The sequence below is a fragment of the Marmota marmota genome, unplaced genomic scaffold (assembly GCF_001458135.2).
Source record: "Marmota marmota marmota unplaced genomic scaffold, marMar, whole genome shotgun sequence".
NCBI classification, from domain to species: Eukaryota; Metazoa; Chordata; class Mammalia; order Rodentia; family Sciuridae; genus Marmota; species Marmota marmota.
Genome location: NW_026000037.1, coordinates 6570139 through 6583910, shown reverse-complemented (window position 1 = coordinate 6583910; position 13772 = coordinate 6570139). Strand labels below are relative to the sequence as shown.

General features: G+C 34.2%; 1 protein-coding gene across 4 annotated transcripts in view; it reads left to right on the top strand.

Annotated features, from left to right (window-relative positions):
• Sclt1 (sodium channel and clathrin linker 1) overlaps positions 1-13772 on the top strand; it is a 156526-nt gene that overhangs the window by 63288 nt on the left and 79466 nt on the right. The window lies entirely within an intron of this gene.

Sequence of the window (13772 nt, the reverse complement as noted above, 5' to 3'; positions counted from 1 at the left end):
GTAGGATTTCTGTAGAATGTGGAAAGCTGATTTTAAAATTTATATAGTTATGTGAAAGGTTAAAAATATACAAGATGCTTTTCAAGAGGAATAATAAATTAGGGGGACTTCCAAAGCCAAATATCAAGACTTAATATAAAGCAAAAGGAATACAGTGTTGTTGGCGTAAGGATGGACAAACTGGACAGACTTGGAGAGGCCAGAAGCAGAACCACACTGATAGGAACTGTAGCAGTTCCCAAACGTGGCTGCGGTCCTCCTGTCTACCTCTATCTACAACCTTTGCAAGATGACTTTTATGGCATTAAGAGGTATCATGGTTAGGAGAAGTACTTAATTTTCTGACAGGATGTTTAGGCAAGATACCAACCTAAGGAATATGTGAATAACATTTTGCTTATACATGGTCTGAGTAGAACGAGCAACAATACCCATCAACTAAAGAAGGAAGATACAATTTAAGTAGAATTTTAATTATAGTACAGAATTTTATTTAAAAAACTGTGGGCATACCAGATATGCTGGGGTATGCTGGGCATGGTGATACATGCCTGTAATCCCAGGAGCTTGGCAGACTGAGGCAGGAGGATCACAAGTTTGAGGTCAGTCTCAGCAGGTTAGTAGTATCAAAATTTTTAAAAAAATTAAAAATAGGGGGGCTGTGGCTATGGCTCAGCGGTAGCACACTTGCCTGGCATGTGTGAGGCACTGGGTTCGATTCTCAGCACCACATAAAATAAAGGACTATCAACAACTAAAAAAAAAATATATAGTAAGGGCTTGGGATGTAGAGTGCACCTGGATTCAGTCCCCAGTAACAAACCAAAACAAAACAACAGTGGGAAGGAAAGTGGAGCAGTACTTTTTCCTATTCCTTCTGGGAAGTACAACTAAAAACCTTGGAATCAAGACTAAAAGATGGAGAAAGAACAACAACACAAAAAGGTCAGGAAAGTACCTCAGGAGCCAAGGCATGATGCCTATTTTGTTTTTCTTTTTTGCCTCCTATACATAAGACTTGGAACTGAAGAAACTAGAACTCTGGCAATACCAAGTGCAGACCAAATAAAAGCTCCCCCAGAGACCTGCTCTCTCAAGCCAAAGGCTGGAGAGGGGCAACCTAGCATGACAAGTTTTAGAAAATAACTGTCCACAGCAGCCAGATGATACAGGAGCAAACTGTGGACCCACCTATATACCCATGTCAGCGGAGGCGTAGTTGGGAGGCCGAAACAAGGCCACCTCCTTTCCCTCTAAAAGAACAGAGTCACAGGAAGTCAGTCAAAACAGGCTTAAGTAATATTCAGTCTCATAATACTAAAAATACTTAAGTTTCTACTAAAAATTATTCATCTCTTAACGATTCAAGAATAACTCAACTTGAATGAAAAAGATAATCTATTAGAACCAACTCCTAGATGACAGATACTAGAACTATTTGACAAAGATTTTTTAACAGCCATAATGAAAATGTATCAGTGAGCAGTTATAAACAAGTTAAAACAAATGGAAAAAATAGAAATTCCCAACGAAGAAATGAAAAATATTGACAAAGAAATAGAAGATATGCCAAAGAACTAAATAGAAAATGTAGAACTCCCGTACGTGGGTAAGAAAATTTAATTCTTTAATGAGAATGTATTTTCAAATCCTTATGATTGAAATCAGTGTAATCATCTAGTGTTTTCAAATGTGCAGTTATGTCAGTTATGTATGTGTAGAGAGGCAGGTTTGATAATGTAATCCTAACCAGGATCCTTGTGTAGAGGAATAAAATGCAAGTTATTTCTAAGTGTGAGTTTTGCAAATATAATGAAATATAAAGTACATGTAGAAGGTTGGTATATAACAGCACTGGCATTGTAAATCAGTAGGGAAAGAATAATGTTAGGAATGGTTGTTATTGATGAGAAAAATTGATAAAATCTTGCCTTTCACATTTTGTATTTATTTGATTTTGTGGAATAAATACCTAAATGTGAGAAGCAAAACTTCACAGATTTTATTTTTAAATATCCAAAAATCTTTCTTTAACATTTTGCTAGAGAAGTATTTATTTTAAAGACAAAACAAAAAACTTTTTAATTATATTTATTTTTGAACCAGTCCATATAAACATAAAGTTTATACATATTAAAGAAGTAACATGGTGTTTTTTGTTTCAATGTAGGTATACATTGCATATAGGAAAATATTTCTTTTTTTTTAATTTTTTTTAGTTGTAGGTGAACACAGTACTTTTATTTTTACTTATTTATTTTTATGTGGTGCTGAGGATCAAACCCAGTGCCTCACACATGCAGGGCAAGCACTCTACCACTGAGCTACAACCCCAGCCCAGGAAAGTATGTCTTAATACGATTTAAATACAAGTCAAAGAGGAAAAGATTGATGTATTTGACTATGTTAAAATGTAAAAGTTGTTACAAAGAATAGTATCAATCAAATGAAAAGGCAAACCACAGTCTGATAGAAGACATTCATAATGCACATAACTGACAACAGATTAGTATTGTGGACATATTAAGCAGCAGTAAAAATAAATAAAAACACATAGAACATTGAGCAGAGAAAGTGAGCAAACATTTCAAAAATCACAGCAGTCAGGAAAATGCAAGTTGAAACAATGTGATACAGGTTGAGTGTCCCTCATCCATACTGCATGGCACTAGAAGTATTACAGATTTGGGATTTCTTTTCAAATTTTGTAAAATTTGCATATGTATTATGAGATATTTTGGGGTTGGACCCCAGGTCTAAACAAAAAACTCACTTGTTTCATATAGACTTTAATCTCCATAGCCTGAAGGTAATTCATATAGTACTTTTAGTTCACTTGCATTTTTACTGTGGCCTGTCACATGAAGCCAGGTGTGAAATCTCCCATTTGTGGTATCATGTTAGTGCTCAGGTTCAGATTTTGGAGCATTTCAAATGTCAGACTTTTGGATTAGGGATATTTAACATGTAACTCTTCATATTCAACCATCAGTATCAAAAATATAAAATAGAGTGTAAAAACACAGTGCAAAAGACTATATAGTATGATATGATTTATATAGATTTCAAATGGCTTAAACAATTATGTGTATTGATTATGGATATATATTTTAACAATATATATAGAGAGATTTATTTTCAATATATATATAGTAAAAGAATGCAATGTGTATTTTGTGTATACTTGTATCTATAAAAGAAAAAAATAAAAACATTTCCAGAAATTATGTACCACAACTTCAAGCTAGTCATTGTCTCTGCAGAGTGACACTATCTGTAGAAGCGGGAAATTGAAGGCAGCCTAGGTATTCATCACTAAAGGAATGGTTAAGAAAGTGTAATAATGTCTCTTTGGAAAAAAATTATTTAGAAACAAGTGTTCATGTGTAAAGATATAGTTATGTCAACATAAAAAGTAATTTTATATGTGGAGATATATGTCTCATAAAAACATGTATGTAACATGTGTTTTACCCAGGCATGTAATATAGGCAAGGATATTACCATATATTTAATGGGAATTTAACAAATGGAGAGAAATTTGAGAGGATTATAAAATAAGAATAAACGATAATAGTCTTTTATAGCTAATAATGATAACGGGTCATGGAATTGTGTAATCAACTCAATTCCACATTTGAGGCACAGAAAAGAATGGAAGGAAAAACAAAGACACAAGACTTGTGGCACATCTAGGCTAAATCAGAATGTAGAGATCCTAAAAGTAAGATAGTAAGAAAAGTGGCTCATAAAAACTTGTAATCATGTAATGATAATGGAAATAGAAAATAAAAATGCATATGAAAGGTTCTGTACAGGAAAATGGGTGGAACTTTGGTGCTATTAGGCTTAAGGTCAAGGGAAAATATCCTGGAATTTTGTTGCAAGACAGAAACTTAATGATCATCTAATTTAACTCCACTGTTAAATTATAAAATAATATTTAAAATAATTATAAAATAAGTGAAACTGAACCAAAAGCTGAGAAGCTCTCTTGTCCAGGGCTCATGGAAGAGTCAGATTAGAACCCACATCTTTTAACTGCTAATCTAGAGAGCTTCTAAGCCTGGCTGTCTGACAGTATTCACAGCAATAAGTAAGTCAAGAATGAGAGTGGACTGGGGAAGAGAGAACGGATATGTTGATTTTTGACATCTGTGTGGAAGATTCCTTTGGCTTGTAGATCCTTAGACTAAAGATTACAAATTGAAATAAAATAAACTGAGATTGATAAAGCTATTTGGGGTTTTCTAAAACCTAGAAGGTCTCAGTGTTGAGTTGTCCATGAGCAACTTTGCCATAATATTTACTGGCAGCGTTCCATAGCTTAACATTAAGCAGTTCATAGTTGTATACATAAAACTATGCTTGCTTTTCCTGCCACAGATTTGAAGGAACAGAAGGATAAGCAGATGCTTCTTTTAGGGAAAAGGGTGTTGCTTTCAAGTTTGACAGATTCTGAATGATGGGCATATTGACATTACCAGAATTTAGGTTTTGAGATGCTCTATATCACCATGCCAAGAATAACTAAATTAGAACTCTTTAAACACAAGTTTTTACTTACTGAAACATATTAGTTTCATTTGTTGCCTGATAATGTGTAAAAAAATTAAAATCCTATGAATCTCTAATTGAAGCTTTTGTGATTTTCCTTTTGAGAGTATTTAGTGATAACCTGTCAGTAGATAAAACTCTTCAGCCTATTTTCTTAAGAACCTTCATTAACCTGACCCTCCCCGGCTTCCATTTATGTATAAACTGCTCACTTTGCTATTTCTCTGGGAAGATCTTTTGCTTCCTTCCTTTTCGCCTTTTATCCTTAGTCTTTTTAAATCTGGCCAAAGCTTGCCTTCTTCATGAAGACGTATCTCATTCATTTTTAGCAGATACTCAGTCTTCTCTTCTTTTGGATCTACTCAGTGCTTAGTCATTTAAATTGAGATTGAACTGCTGGTTCTCTTTAGATCCCTTTTCATTCTGTATATTTGTTTACAACATATATCCAGCAGAGTTGTGAAATGATTATTTTCCAAGTCATACGTACTCAAAATTTTACATTGCCTTGTAAAGTCTTTAAAGGAAAGGATTGTCATTTGTGTATATCTTTTAACACTAACTTGTGAAGAATGTGTCTTAAAGGTAGACTAAAGTATTTGCATAGGGGTACATATTAATTTCTTATTCAAATGTTGGTTAAAAATAACTTTGCCACTAAGGAGTGGTCTTCTTAGTAATGGACATAGATACTGTCTTCATTTAAAGAATATGTAACTTGTCAATCAATTTATAATTTCTGAGAACTTAAAAATATATTTGTGCCCTCTGAGGATAGAAAAGAGTCTTTAATAAGTTTCTGTATGGGTGTGACATGATAGCCAAATTAACTTGCCCCATTTCATTTCATGCACACTTTTGTGACTTAGAAAGTCTCTGTGAGGGTGAGATCTCATTAAATTTTTTTAGCTTAGAGTTCTTTAGGTTAATGAGATCTCATTCACCCAGGTGGCTCTGAGGCACTTGAAATACAACAGATTCTAAATGGAGCTTATTATCATATTTTCTGAATCTTTTCTTTGTATTTGTGAATGACACCATCCAATTCCTGATTCAAAAAACTAGGAAGTATCATAACTTCTATTTTCCAATTCTACCATATAACTGTCTCTCAGACCCTTCATTTTTCCATCACTAGTATTGTTTCTGCCTTTGCTCAGTCAATCCCATCAGAGCTGCTACAGTACCTTCCAAATTGACACCCTTCAACTATACAAGAATGTGTGACCACTTAATTTGATTTCTAAAATTGTGCACTTGAAAAAAATCACTTTTAATTAATAGAAGCTTCTCACAATAAATTAAAAAATTCTCATTGTGGATCCAGCCTTTAAGCTATGTACTTTTAGATTTGTTTCTGTTATCAGTCATCTCAAAGTTTCAATGAGTGATAGAGGCATTTAATTTTCTTTATGTTTAGTGTTCTCTGTATGTAAATTCAAAGTAAAATCCAAGAAGTATTTTAAATTGAGAGTGAAATGACTTACAAGTAAGCTATTGTATTGAAGAGCAGACATGCTGATATGATGGGATTACAGTTCTTGGTATCACTCTGTTATACTGAATGCAAGAGGTAAATTGTATACATCCAAGTTTATATATACTCATGGTATTCATTTTAAAATCTTTTTTACAAAGATTTAGCTCTTTGTTTTTCACTAAAATGTTTCATATGCCAATAATTTTTATATACATCTTAAGGTATTTATACCAGGTAATAGTTTATTGAGACAACAGATTTTTCTCAGATGTTTCATGTTTCAACTTGAATAATATTGTGTCTTCTATTATAAAAATGCCATGGAAATCTGGAATTCATGGATCACTAGTTTTGATTCATAGTGTCTTTGGAAACTGTCCCATCTGAGCAATGGCCCTGAGCTTAGTCATAGAATTGCCAGACAGTTCCTTATGTGTTGGCAGCTAGTTTTCTGAGCATAGAAAACAGGTTTTAAGATGAGAGAAATGGGGCTTTGCTGTCATTTTCCTAACTCTTCACACTGTTTTACTTTTATGTTATGTGAGATACTTGTATCACCTCTTATTCAAAAATTGTATCTTTCTTAATCTTTAAAGGGCAGAAAAGAATTTTTTTATTTTTACTTCTTGAACAGATTGGTCAAGCACGGGGTCTTAGCTCCATTCAACTATAACTAATTAATATTAAGATTTCTTGTTTGGGGGCTGCTGTTGTAGCTCAGCTCTAGAGCACTCTCCTGGCATGTGTGAGGCACTGGCTTCAATTCTCAGCACCACATAAAAATAAATAAATAAAATAAAGGTATTTTGTCCATCTGTTCTTGTTCAGAGGTTTGGCAAAAATAAAACAAATTCATGACACCATTGTTCAGAATGCGTGTCTCTAATAGTAGATTACCATTTTATTTCAAAAACTATTTTTAACTAATATTTGTAACTTCTTTTGCAAATACTGTGCATCTGTATGCCTTCCTAAAACTGTGCTATTATGTGATAGAAAGTATAAAGTGTGTGAGCTTTGACTTTAGCTCTGTTTGTTTGTTTGTTTGTTTCCTTAGGCTGCCATTGTCTTAGTCCATTTTGGCTGCTGTGACAAAATGCCATAGACTGGTAGGCCATAAAGGACAGAAACTTGTTTCTTTACAGTTCTGAGGAGTCCAGGATGAAGACCCTGACAGACGCAGTGTTAGTGAGGGTCTGTTTCTTGATACACAGGAGTACCTTTTTGCTGTGTCTTTACATAATGGAAGGGAGGCATACAAACACCCTAGGGCCTCCTTTATAAGGTCATTAGTCTCATATTTGAGGACTCTGCAGGACCCTAACCCTAACCCTAATTACCTCCCAAAAGGCCTCACCTCCTCCTACCATCACATTTACCACTGCTATCATTAGATTGATGACAGTGGTCAGGATATAGTTCAGGTAGGGGCTCAATGGACAACACTTAGTAAAGGTCACATACTGATCATTAACTCTGGAGTGCCTGAAATACAGTTCAAACAAACAAAATACTGATAGACTGAATGAATGACCACCACTTTGAAATAACATGTCCAGACTCTATTCACAGTACCTGGTATATTATAATCATTCAATAAAAATATGTTCAAAGAATGAATGTAGAAAATTCCTAAAATTCCATTTTTGTAAAATCTGTGTTCTCTCTCCAAGTATTGGTGACATCATTACAGTTTGGACCTTCCCTGACTCTTGCTTGGTAACTATATTGGTTAGACAGACAAAACTATCATTCTAACCCCGCTTTTTTTTCACAATGTCAGTTTTAAGTTTGTAACGTGCATCACTGATTCCATTATTTGAGCAGTTTCCCATTTGCCTTTAAATTAAAATAGGTAACTTATCCATGAAGGCCATTGGCCTTGTTGTCCCCTTGACCTTCACAGAGGTGGCCCTATCTTCCCTAGGTATGCCCCACCCCTCCCCCCTTTTCTGCCTTCATCTTGCACTCATCTCCCTCCTTTCCAAAGATTTCCTTTGGTCTCTCCTTGGGAGATACATAATTCCTCTGCCAGTTTTTAATTTTAAATACCTCCTACTTCAGTATTCTCTCAGCTAAATGCAGATGTACTACCTACTTTAAGCCCACACTTTATTTTAATCTCTCGAGTTGCTTGAAGCATGCTTTATGGGCCTCCTAAAGGTTACTGAATCTCACCCATCTTTGTGTGATTTGAACCTTTGTGTGTTTTGCCACAGTGTCTCAAATGTCGCAGACACACGGTTAACATGTTTTAAGCATGTTCATCACATAAAAGATTTGAATTGTCTGCTTGTTAGTGAATACAAATTAATATTTTGTCCACTTTGCCACATGACACTAAAATATTGTAATCATTATTTACACAAAGAGTAACATGTCAATTATGTAATTATTTTGTAAATTCCAAGATAATGCCTATATGAAAGAACCACCTGTTCTGGATAACAGAGATGACCAGACTTTCTGGATGAACAAGTTTCAAGGAGAGCCTGTGCAGAGATAGTTACAAAATGCCTGTGCACATGTAGTGTCAAAGGTACATTTCCAGTCACAGAGAGTAGAGAGAAACTACCACTAGTCATATTAGACAAGTCTAATTGTGAATTACCTTTAAGTGTATGATTTTAATTAATTAAATTGTGTATATCTTGTGTGCAGATAAACTGCTTAAAGACTGAAGAGTTCCTGTTTTTAAAAGTTTTTAATAGTTCAGTATATAGATCATTCATATCCATTGTTTAGGGTTTTTGTTTTTGTTTTTGTTTTGTACCAGGGATTGAACTCAGGGGCACTCGACCACTGAGCAACATCTTTAGCCCTTTTTTGTATTTTATTTAGAGACAGAGTCTCACTGAGTTGCTTAGCACCTCTCCATTGCTGAGCCTGGCTTTGAACTCACAATCCTCCTTCCTTAGCCTCCGGAGCTGCTGGAATTACAGGCATGTGCCACCAAGCCAACCATTGCTTAGTTTCTTCATAAGTCTCTATCAAATAGGTTTAACCATTAGACTACCAGTGAAGATTGGTAAAGGGAAAAAATGAAAATAAAATTTTTCAGTTTGACTAATAAGTCAGTTACCTAAAGACCTACTGATTTTAAAAGTTTTAGAACTTTGTTTAAAAATATGTTTAAGAATTTTCTAAAGTCTTTAAATATAAATGATTGACTTCATTACACTCTGTAATTTCAGGAGGAAATCTTTGAGAATATATAGCAAATCAATAAAAACTGTTTTTTTTTCAAATTATTTATTTTTTATTCTAATTTGTTATATATAACAGAAGAATGTATTCTAATTCATATTACACATATAAAGCACAATATTTAGTATCTCTGGTTGTATACAAAGTATGTTCACACCATTTGTGTCTTTATACATGTATTAGGATAATCATGTCCATCTCATTACCACCATCTTTTCTACCTCCATCCCTCTCCCTTCTCCTTCCACCGCTTTGCCCTATCTAGAGTTCATCTAACCTTCCCATGCTCCCCCTCCCAATTCTACTACGAATCAGCCTCCTTATACCAGAGAAAACATCTGGTTTTTTGGGATTGGCTAATTTCACTTAGCATTATATTTTCTAACTTCATCCATTCCTGCAAATGCCATGATTTTATTCTCTTTTATTGCTGAGTAATATTCCATTGTGTGTGTGTGTATACACATACACACACACACCACATTTTCTTTATCCATTCATCTACTAAAGGGCATCTCGGTTGGTTACACAGTTTAGCTATTGTGAATTGTGCTGCTATAAACATTGATGTGACTCTGTCCCTGTAGTATGCTGTTTTTAAGTCCTTTGGGTATAGACCGAGGAGAGGGATAGCTGGGTCAAATGGTGGTTCCATTCCTAGTTTTCCAAGGAATTTCCATACTGCTTTCCATATTGGCTGCACCAACTTGCAGTCCCACCAACAATGTGTGAGTGTGCCTTTTTCCACGCATCCTTGTCAACACTTTTTATTGTTTGTGTTCTTAATAGTTGCCATTCTGACTGGAGCAAGACGAAATCTTAGAGAAATTTCTCTAATTGCTAGAGATGTTGAACATTTTTTCATATATTTGTTGATTGATTGTATATCCTATTCTGAGAAGTATCTGTTCAGTTCCTAGACCCATTTATTGATTGGGTTATTTGGTTGTTTTGGTTTTTTGTTTGTTTGTTTGTTTGTTTTTGGTGTCAAGGTTTTTGAGTGCTTTATATACCCTAGAAATCCGTGCTCTATCTGACGTGCTTGTGGGAAAGATTTGCTCCCATTCTATAGGCCCTCTATTCACCTCACTGATTGTTTCTTCTGCTGAAAAGGAGCTTTTTAGTTTGAATCCATCTCATTTATTGATTCTTGGTTTTAATTCTTGCACCAAAGAACTCTTATTAAGGAAGTTGGGGCCTACTCTGACATGATGGAGATTTGGGCCTACTTTTTCTTCCATTAGGCACAAGGTCTCTGGTTTAATTGTAGGTCCTTGATCCACTTTGAGTTTTGTGCATGATGAAAGATAGAGGTTTAATTTCATTTTGTTACATATGGATTTCCAGTTTTCCCAGCACCATTTGTTGAAGAGGCTTCTTTTCTTTAATGTATGTTTTTGGTGCCTTTGTCTAATATGAGAGAACTGTAATTATGTGGGTTTGTCTCTGTGTCCTCTATTCTGTACCATTGGTCTACAGGTCTATTTTGGTGTCAATACCATGCTGGTTTTGTTACTGTTGCTCTGTAGGATAGTTTAAGGTCTGGAATAGTGATGCCACCAGCTTCACTCTTCTTGCTAAGGACATCTTTGGCTATTTTGGGTCTCTTATTTTTCCAGATGAATTTCATGATTGCTTTTTCCATTTCTATGAGGAATGTTATTGGGATTTTGAATGGGATTGCATTGAATCTGTATAGTGTTTTGGGTAATATAGTAATTTAGTAATATTAATTAGTAATATAATATATATTAATTAATATTAATTAGTAATATATAATATAGTAATATTCTGCCTACCCAAGAACAAGGTAGATCTTTTCATCTTCTAAGGTCTTCTTTAATTTCTTTCTTTAGCATTCCGTAATTTTTATTGTAGAGGTCTTTCGCTTCTTTTGTTAAGTTGATTTCCAAGTATTTTATTTGTTTGTTTGTTTTTTGTTTTTAGGCTATTGTAAATGGGGTGGTTTTCCTAGTTTCTCTTTCTGAGGATTTGTCACTTATCTTCAAAAATGCCTTTGATTTATGGGTGTTGATTTTGTATCCTGCTACTTTGCTGAATTTTCTTATTAGTTCTACAAGATTTCTGGTGGTATTTTTTGGGTCTTCTAGGTATAGAATCATATTGTCAGCAAATAGTGATAATTTGAGTTCTTCTTTTCCTATCTGTATCCCTTTAGTTTCTTTTGTCTGTCTAATTGCACTGGCTAAAGTTTTAAGAACTATGTTAAATAGAAGTGGTAAAAGAGGGCATCCCTGTCTCATTCCAGGTTTTGGAGGGAATGCTTTCACTTTTTCTCCATTTAAAATGATGTTGGCCTGGGGCTTAGCATAGATAGCTTTTATGATGTTGAGATATGTTCCTGATATCCCTAGTTTTTCTAGTGTTTTGAACATGACTGGGTGCTGTATTTTGTCAGACGTTTTCTCTGCATCTGTTGAGATGATCATATGATTTTTATCTTTGAGTCTATTGATGTGATTAATTACATTTATTGATTTCCGTATATTGAACCAACCTTGTGTCCCTGGGATGAACCCCACTTGATCTTGGCACACTATCTTTTTGATATGTTTTTGTATTCAATTTGCCAGAATTCTATTGAGAATTTTTATATCTATGTTCATAAAAGACATTGGTCTGAAGTCTTCTTTCTTTGATGTGTCTTTGGTTTTGTACTCAGGGTGATATTGGCCCCATATGTGTTTGGAAGCGTTCCCTCTTTTTCTATTTTATGACATAATTTGAGGAATACTGGTGTTAGTTCTTCTTTAAAGGTCTGTGAGCTTATCTGGGCATTTATCTGGTCCTGGGCTTTTCTTGAATTGTAGGCTTCTGATGGCGTCCTCTATTTCCTTGCTTGAAATTGATCTGTATAAATTGTGTATATCATCCTGATTTATTTTGGGCATGACTTTAGAAATTTTTCGATGCCTTCTATATTTTCTATTTTATTGAAGTACAAGTTTTCAACATAATTCCTAATTATCTTTTGTATTTCTGTAGTGTCCATCGTGATGTTTCCTTTTTCATCACAAATGTTAGTAATTTGAGTTTTCTCTCTTCTTCTCTTCATTAGCATGGCTAATGGTTTGTCAATTTTATTTTATTTTTCAAATACCAACTTTTTGTTTTGTCAATTTTTTCAATTGTTTCTTTTGTTTCAATTTTATTTATTTCAGCTCTAATTTTAATTATTTCCTATCTTCTACTGTTTGGGGGGTTGATTTGTTCTTCTTTTTCTAGGACTTTGAGATGTAATGTTAGGTCATTTATTTGTTGACTTTTTCTTCTTTGAAGGAATGAACTCCATGCAGTGAACATTCCTCTTAGTATTGCCTTATAGTGTTCCAGAGATTTCTATATGTTGTGTCAGTGTTCTCATTTACCTTTAAGAAATTTTTAATGTCCTTGATATCTTTTGCAGCCCATTGTTCATTCAATAGCATATTATTTAGTCTCCAGATGTTGTAGTAGCTTCTGTTTTTTATCATTGATTTCTAATTTCATTCCATTGTGATCTGATAGAATGCAGGGTAGTATCTATACTTTTTTGTATTTGCTAAAAGTTGCTTAGTAGCATAATATATGGTCTATTTTAGAGAAGGATCCATGTGCTGCTGAGAAGAAAGTGTATTCGCTCATTGAAGGATGAAATATTCTACATATGTCAGTTAAGTCTAAGTTATTAATTGTATTATTGTTCTGTAGTTTTTTTGTTTAGCTTTTGTTTGGAAGATCTATCCAGCGGTGAAAGAGGTGTGTTAAAGTCACCCAAAATTATTGTGTTTTGGTCTATTTGACTCTTAAACTTAGAAGAGTTTGATTGATGAACATAGATGCTCCATTGTTTGGGGAATATATATTTATAACTGTTATGTCTTGTTGGTGTATGGTTCCCTTAAGCAGTTCGAAATAGCCATCTTTATCCCTTTTGATTAACTTTGGCTTGAAGTCTACTTTATTTGATATGAGGATGGAAACCCCTGCTTATTTACGCAGAATATGTGAATGGTATATTTTATCCCAGCCTTTCACCTTCAGTCTGTGGATGTCTTTTCCTATGAGATGAGTCTCTTGAAGGCAGCATATTGTTGGTTTGTTTTTTTTTTTTTTAAATCCAATCTACCAGCCTATGTCTTTTGATTGGTGAGTTTAGGCCATTAACATTCAGGGTTATTATTGAGACATGATTTGTATTTCTGGTCATTTTTGTTTATTTTTGATATTTAACTTGACTTGTTTTCTCCTTTGGTTAGCTTTTCCTTTATTGTTGTTCTTCCCTTTGCGGATTTTCATTGTTGTTTTTCATTTCCTCCTTGAATATTTTGTTAGAATGTTCTGTAGTATAGGCTTTCTTGCTATAAAGTTGTTTTAGCTTTTGTTTATCACGTAAGGTTTTTATTTCATCATCAAATCTGAAGCTTAATTTTGCTGGATATAAGATTCTTGGTTGGCATCCATTATCTTTTAGAGCTTGGTATATGTTGTTCCATGATCTCCTGGCTTTGAGGGTCTGGGTTGAAAA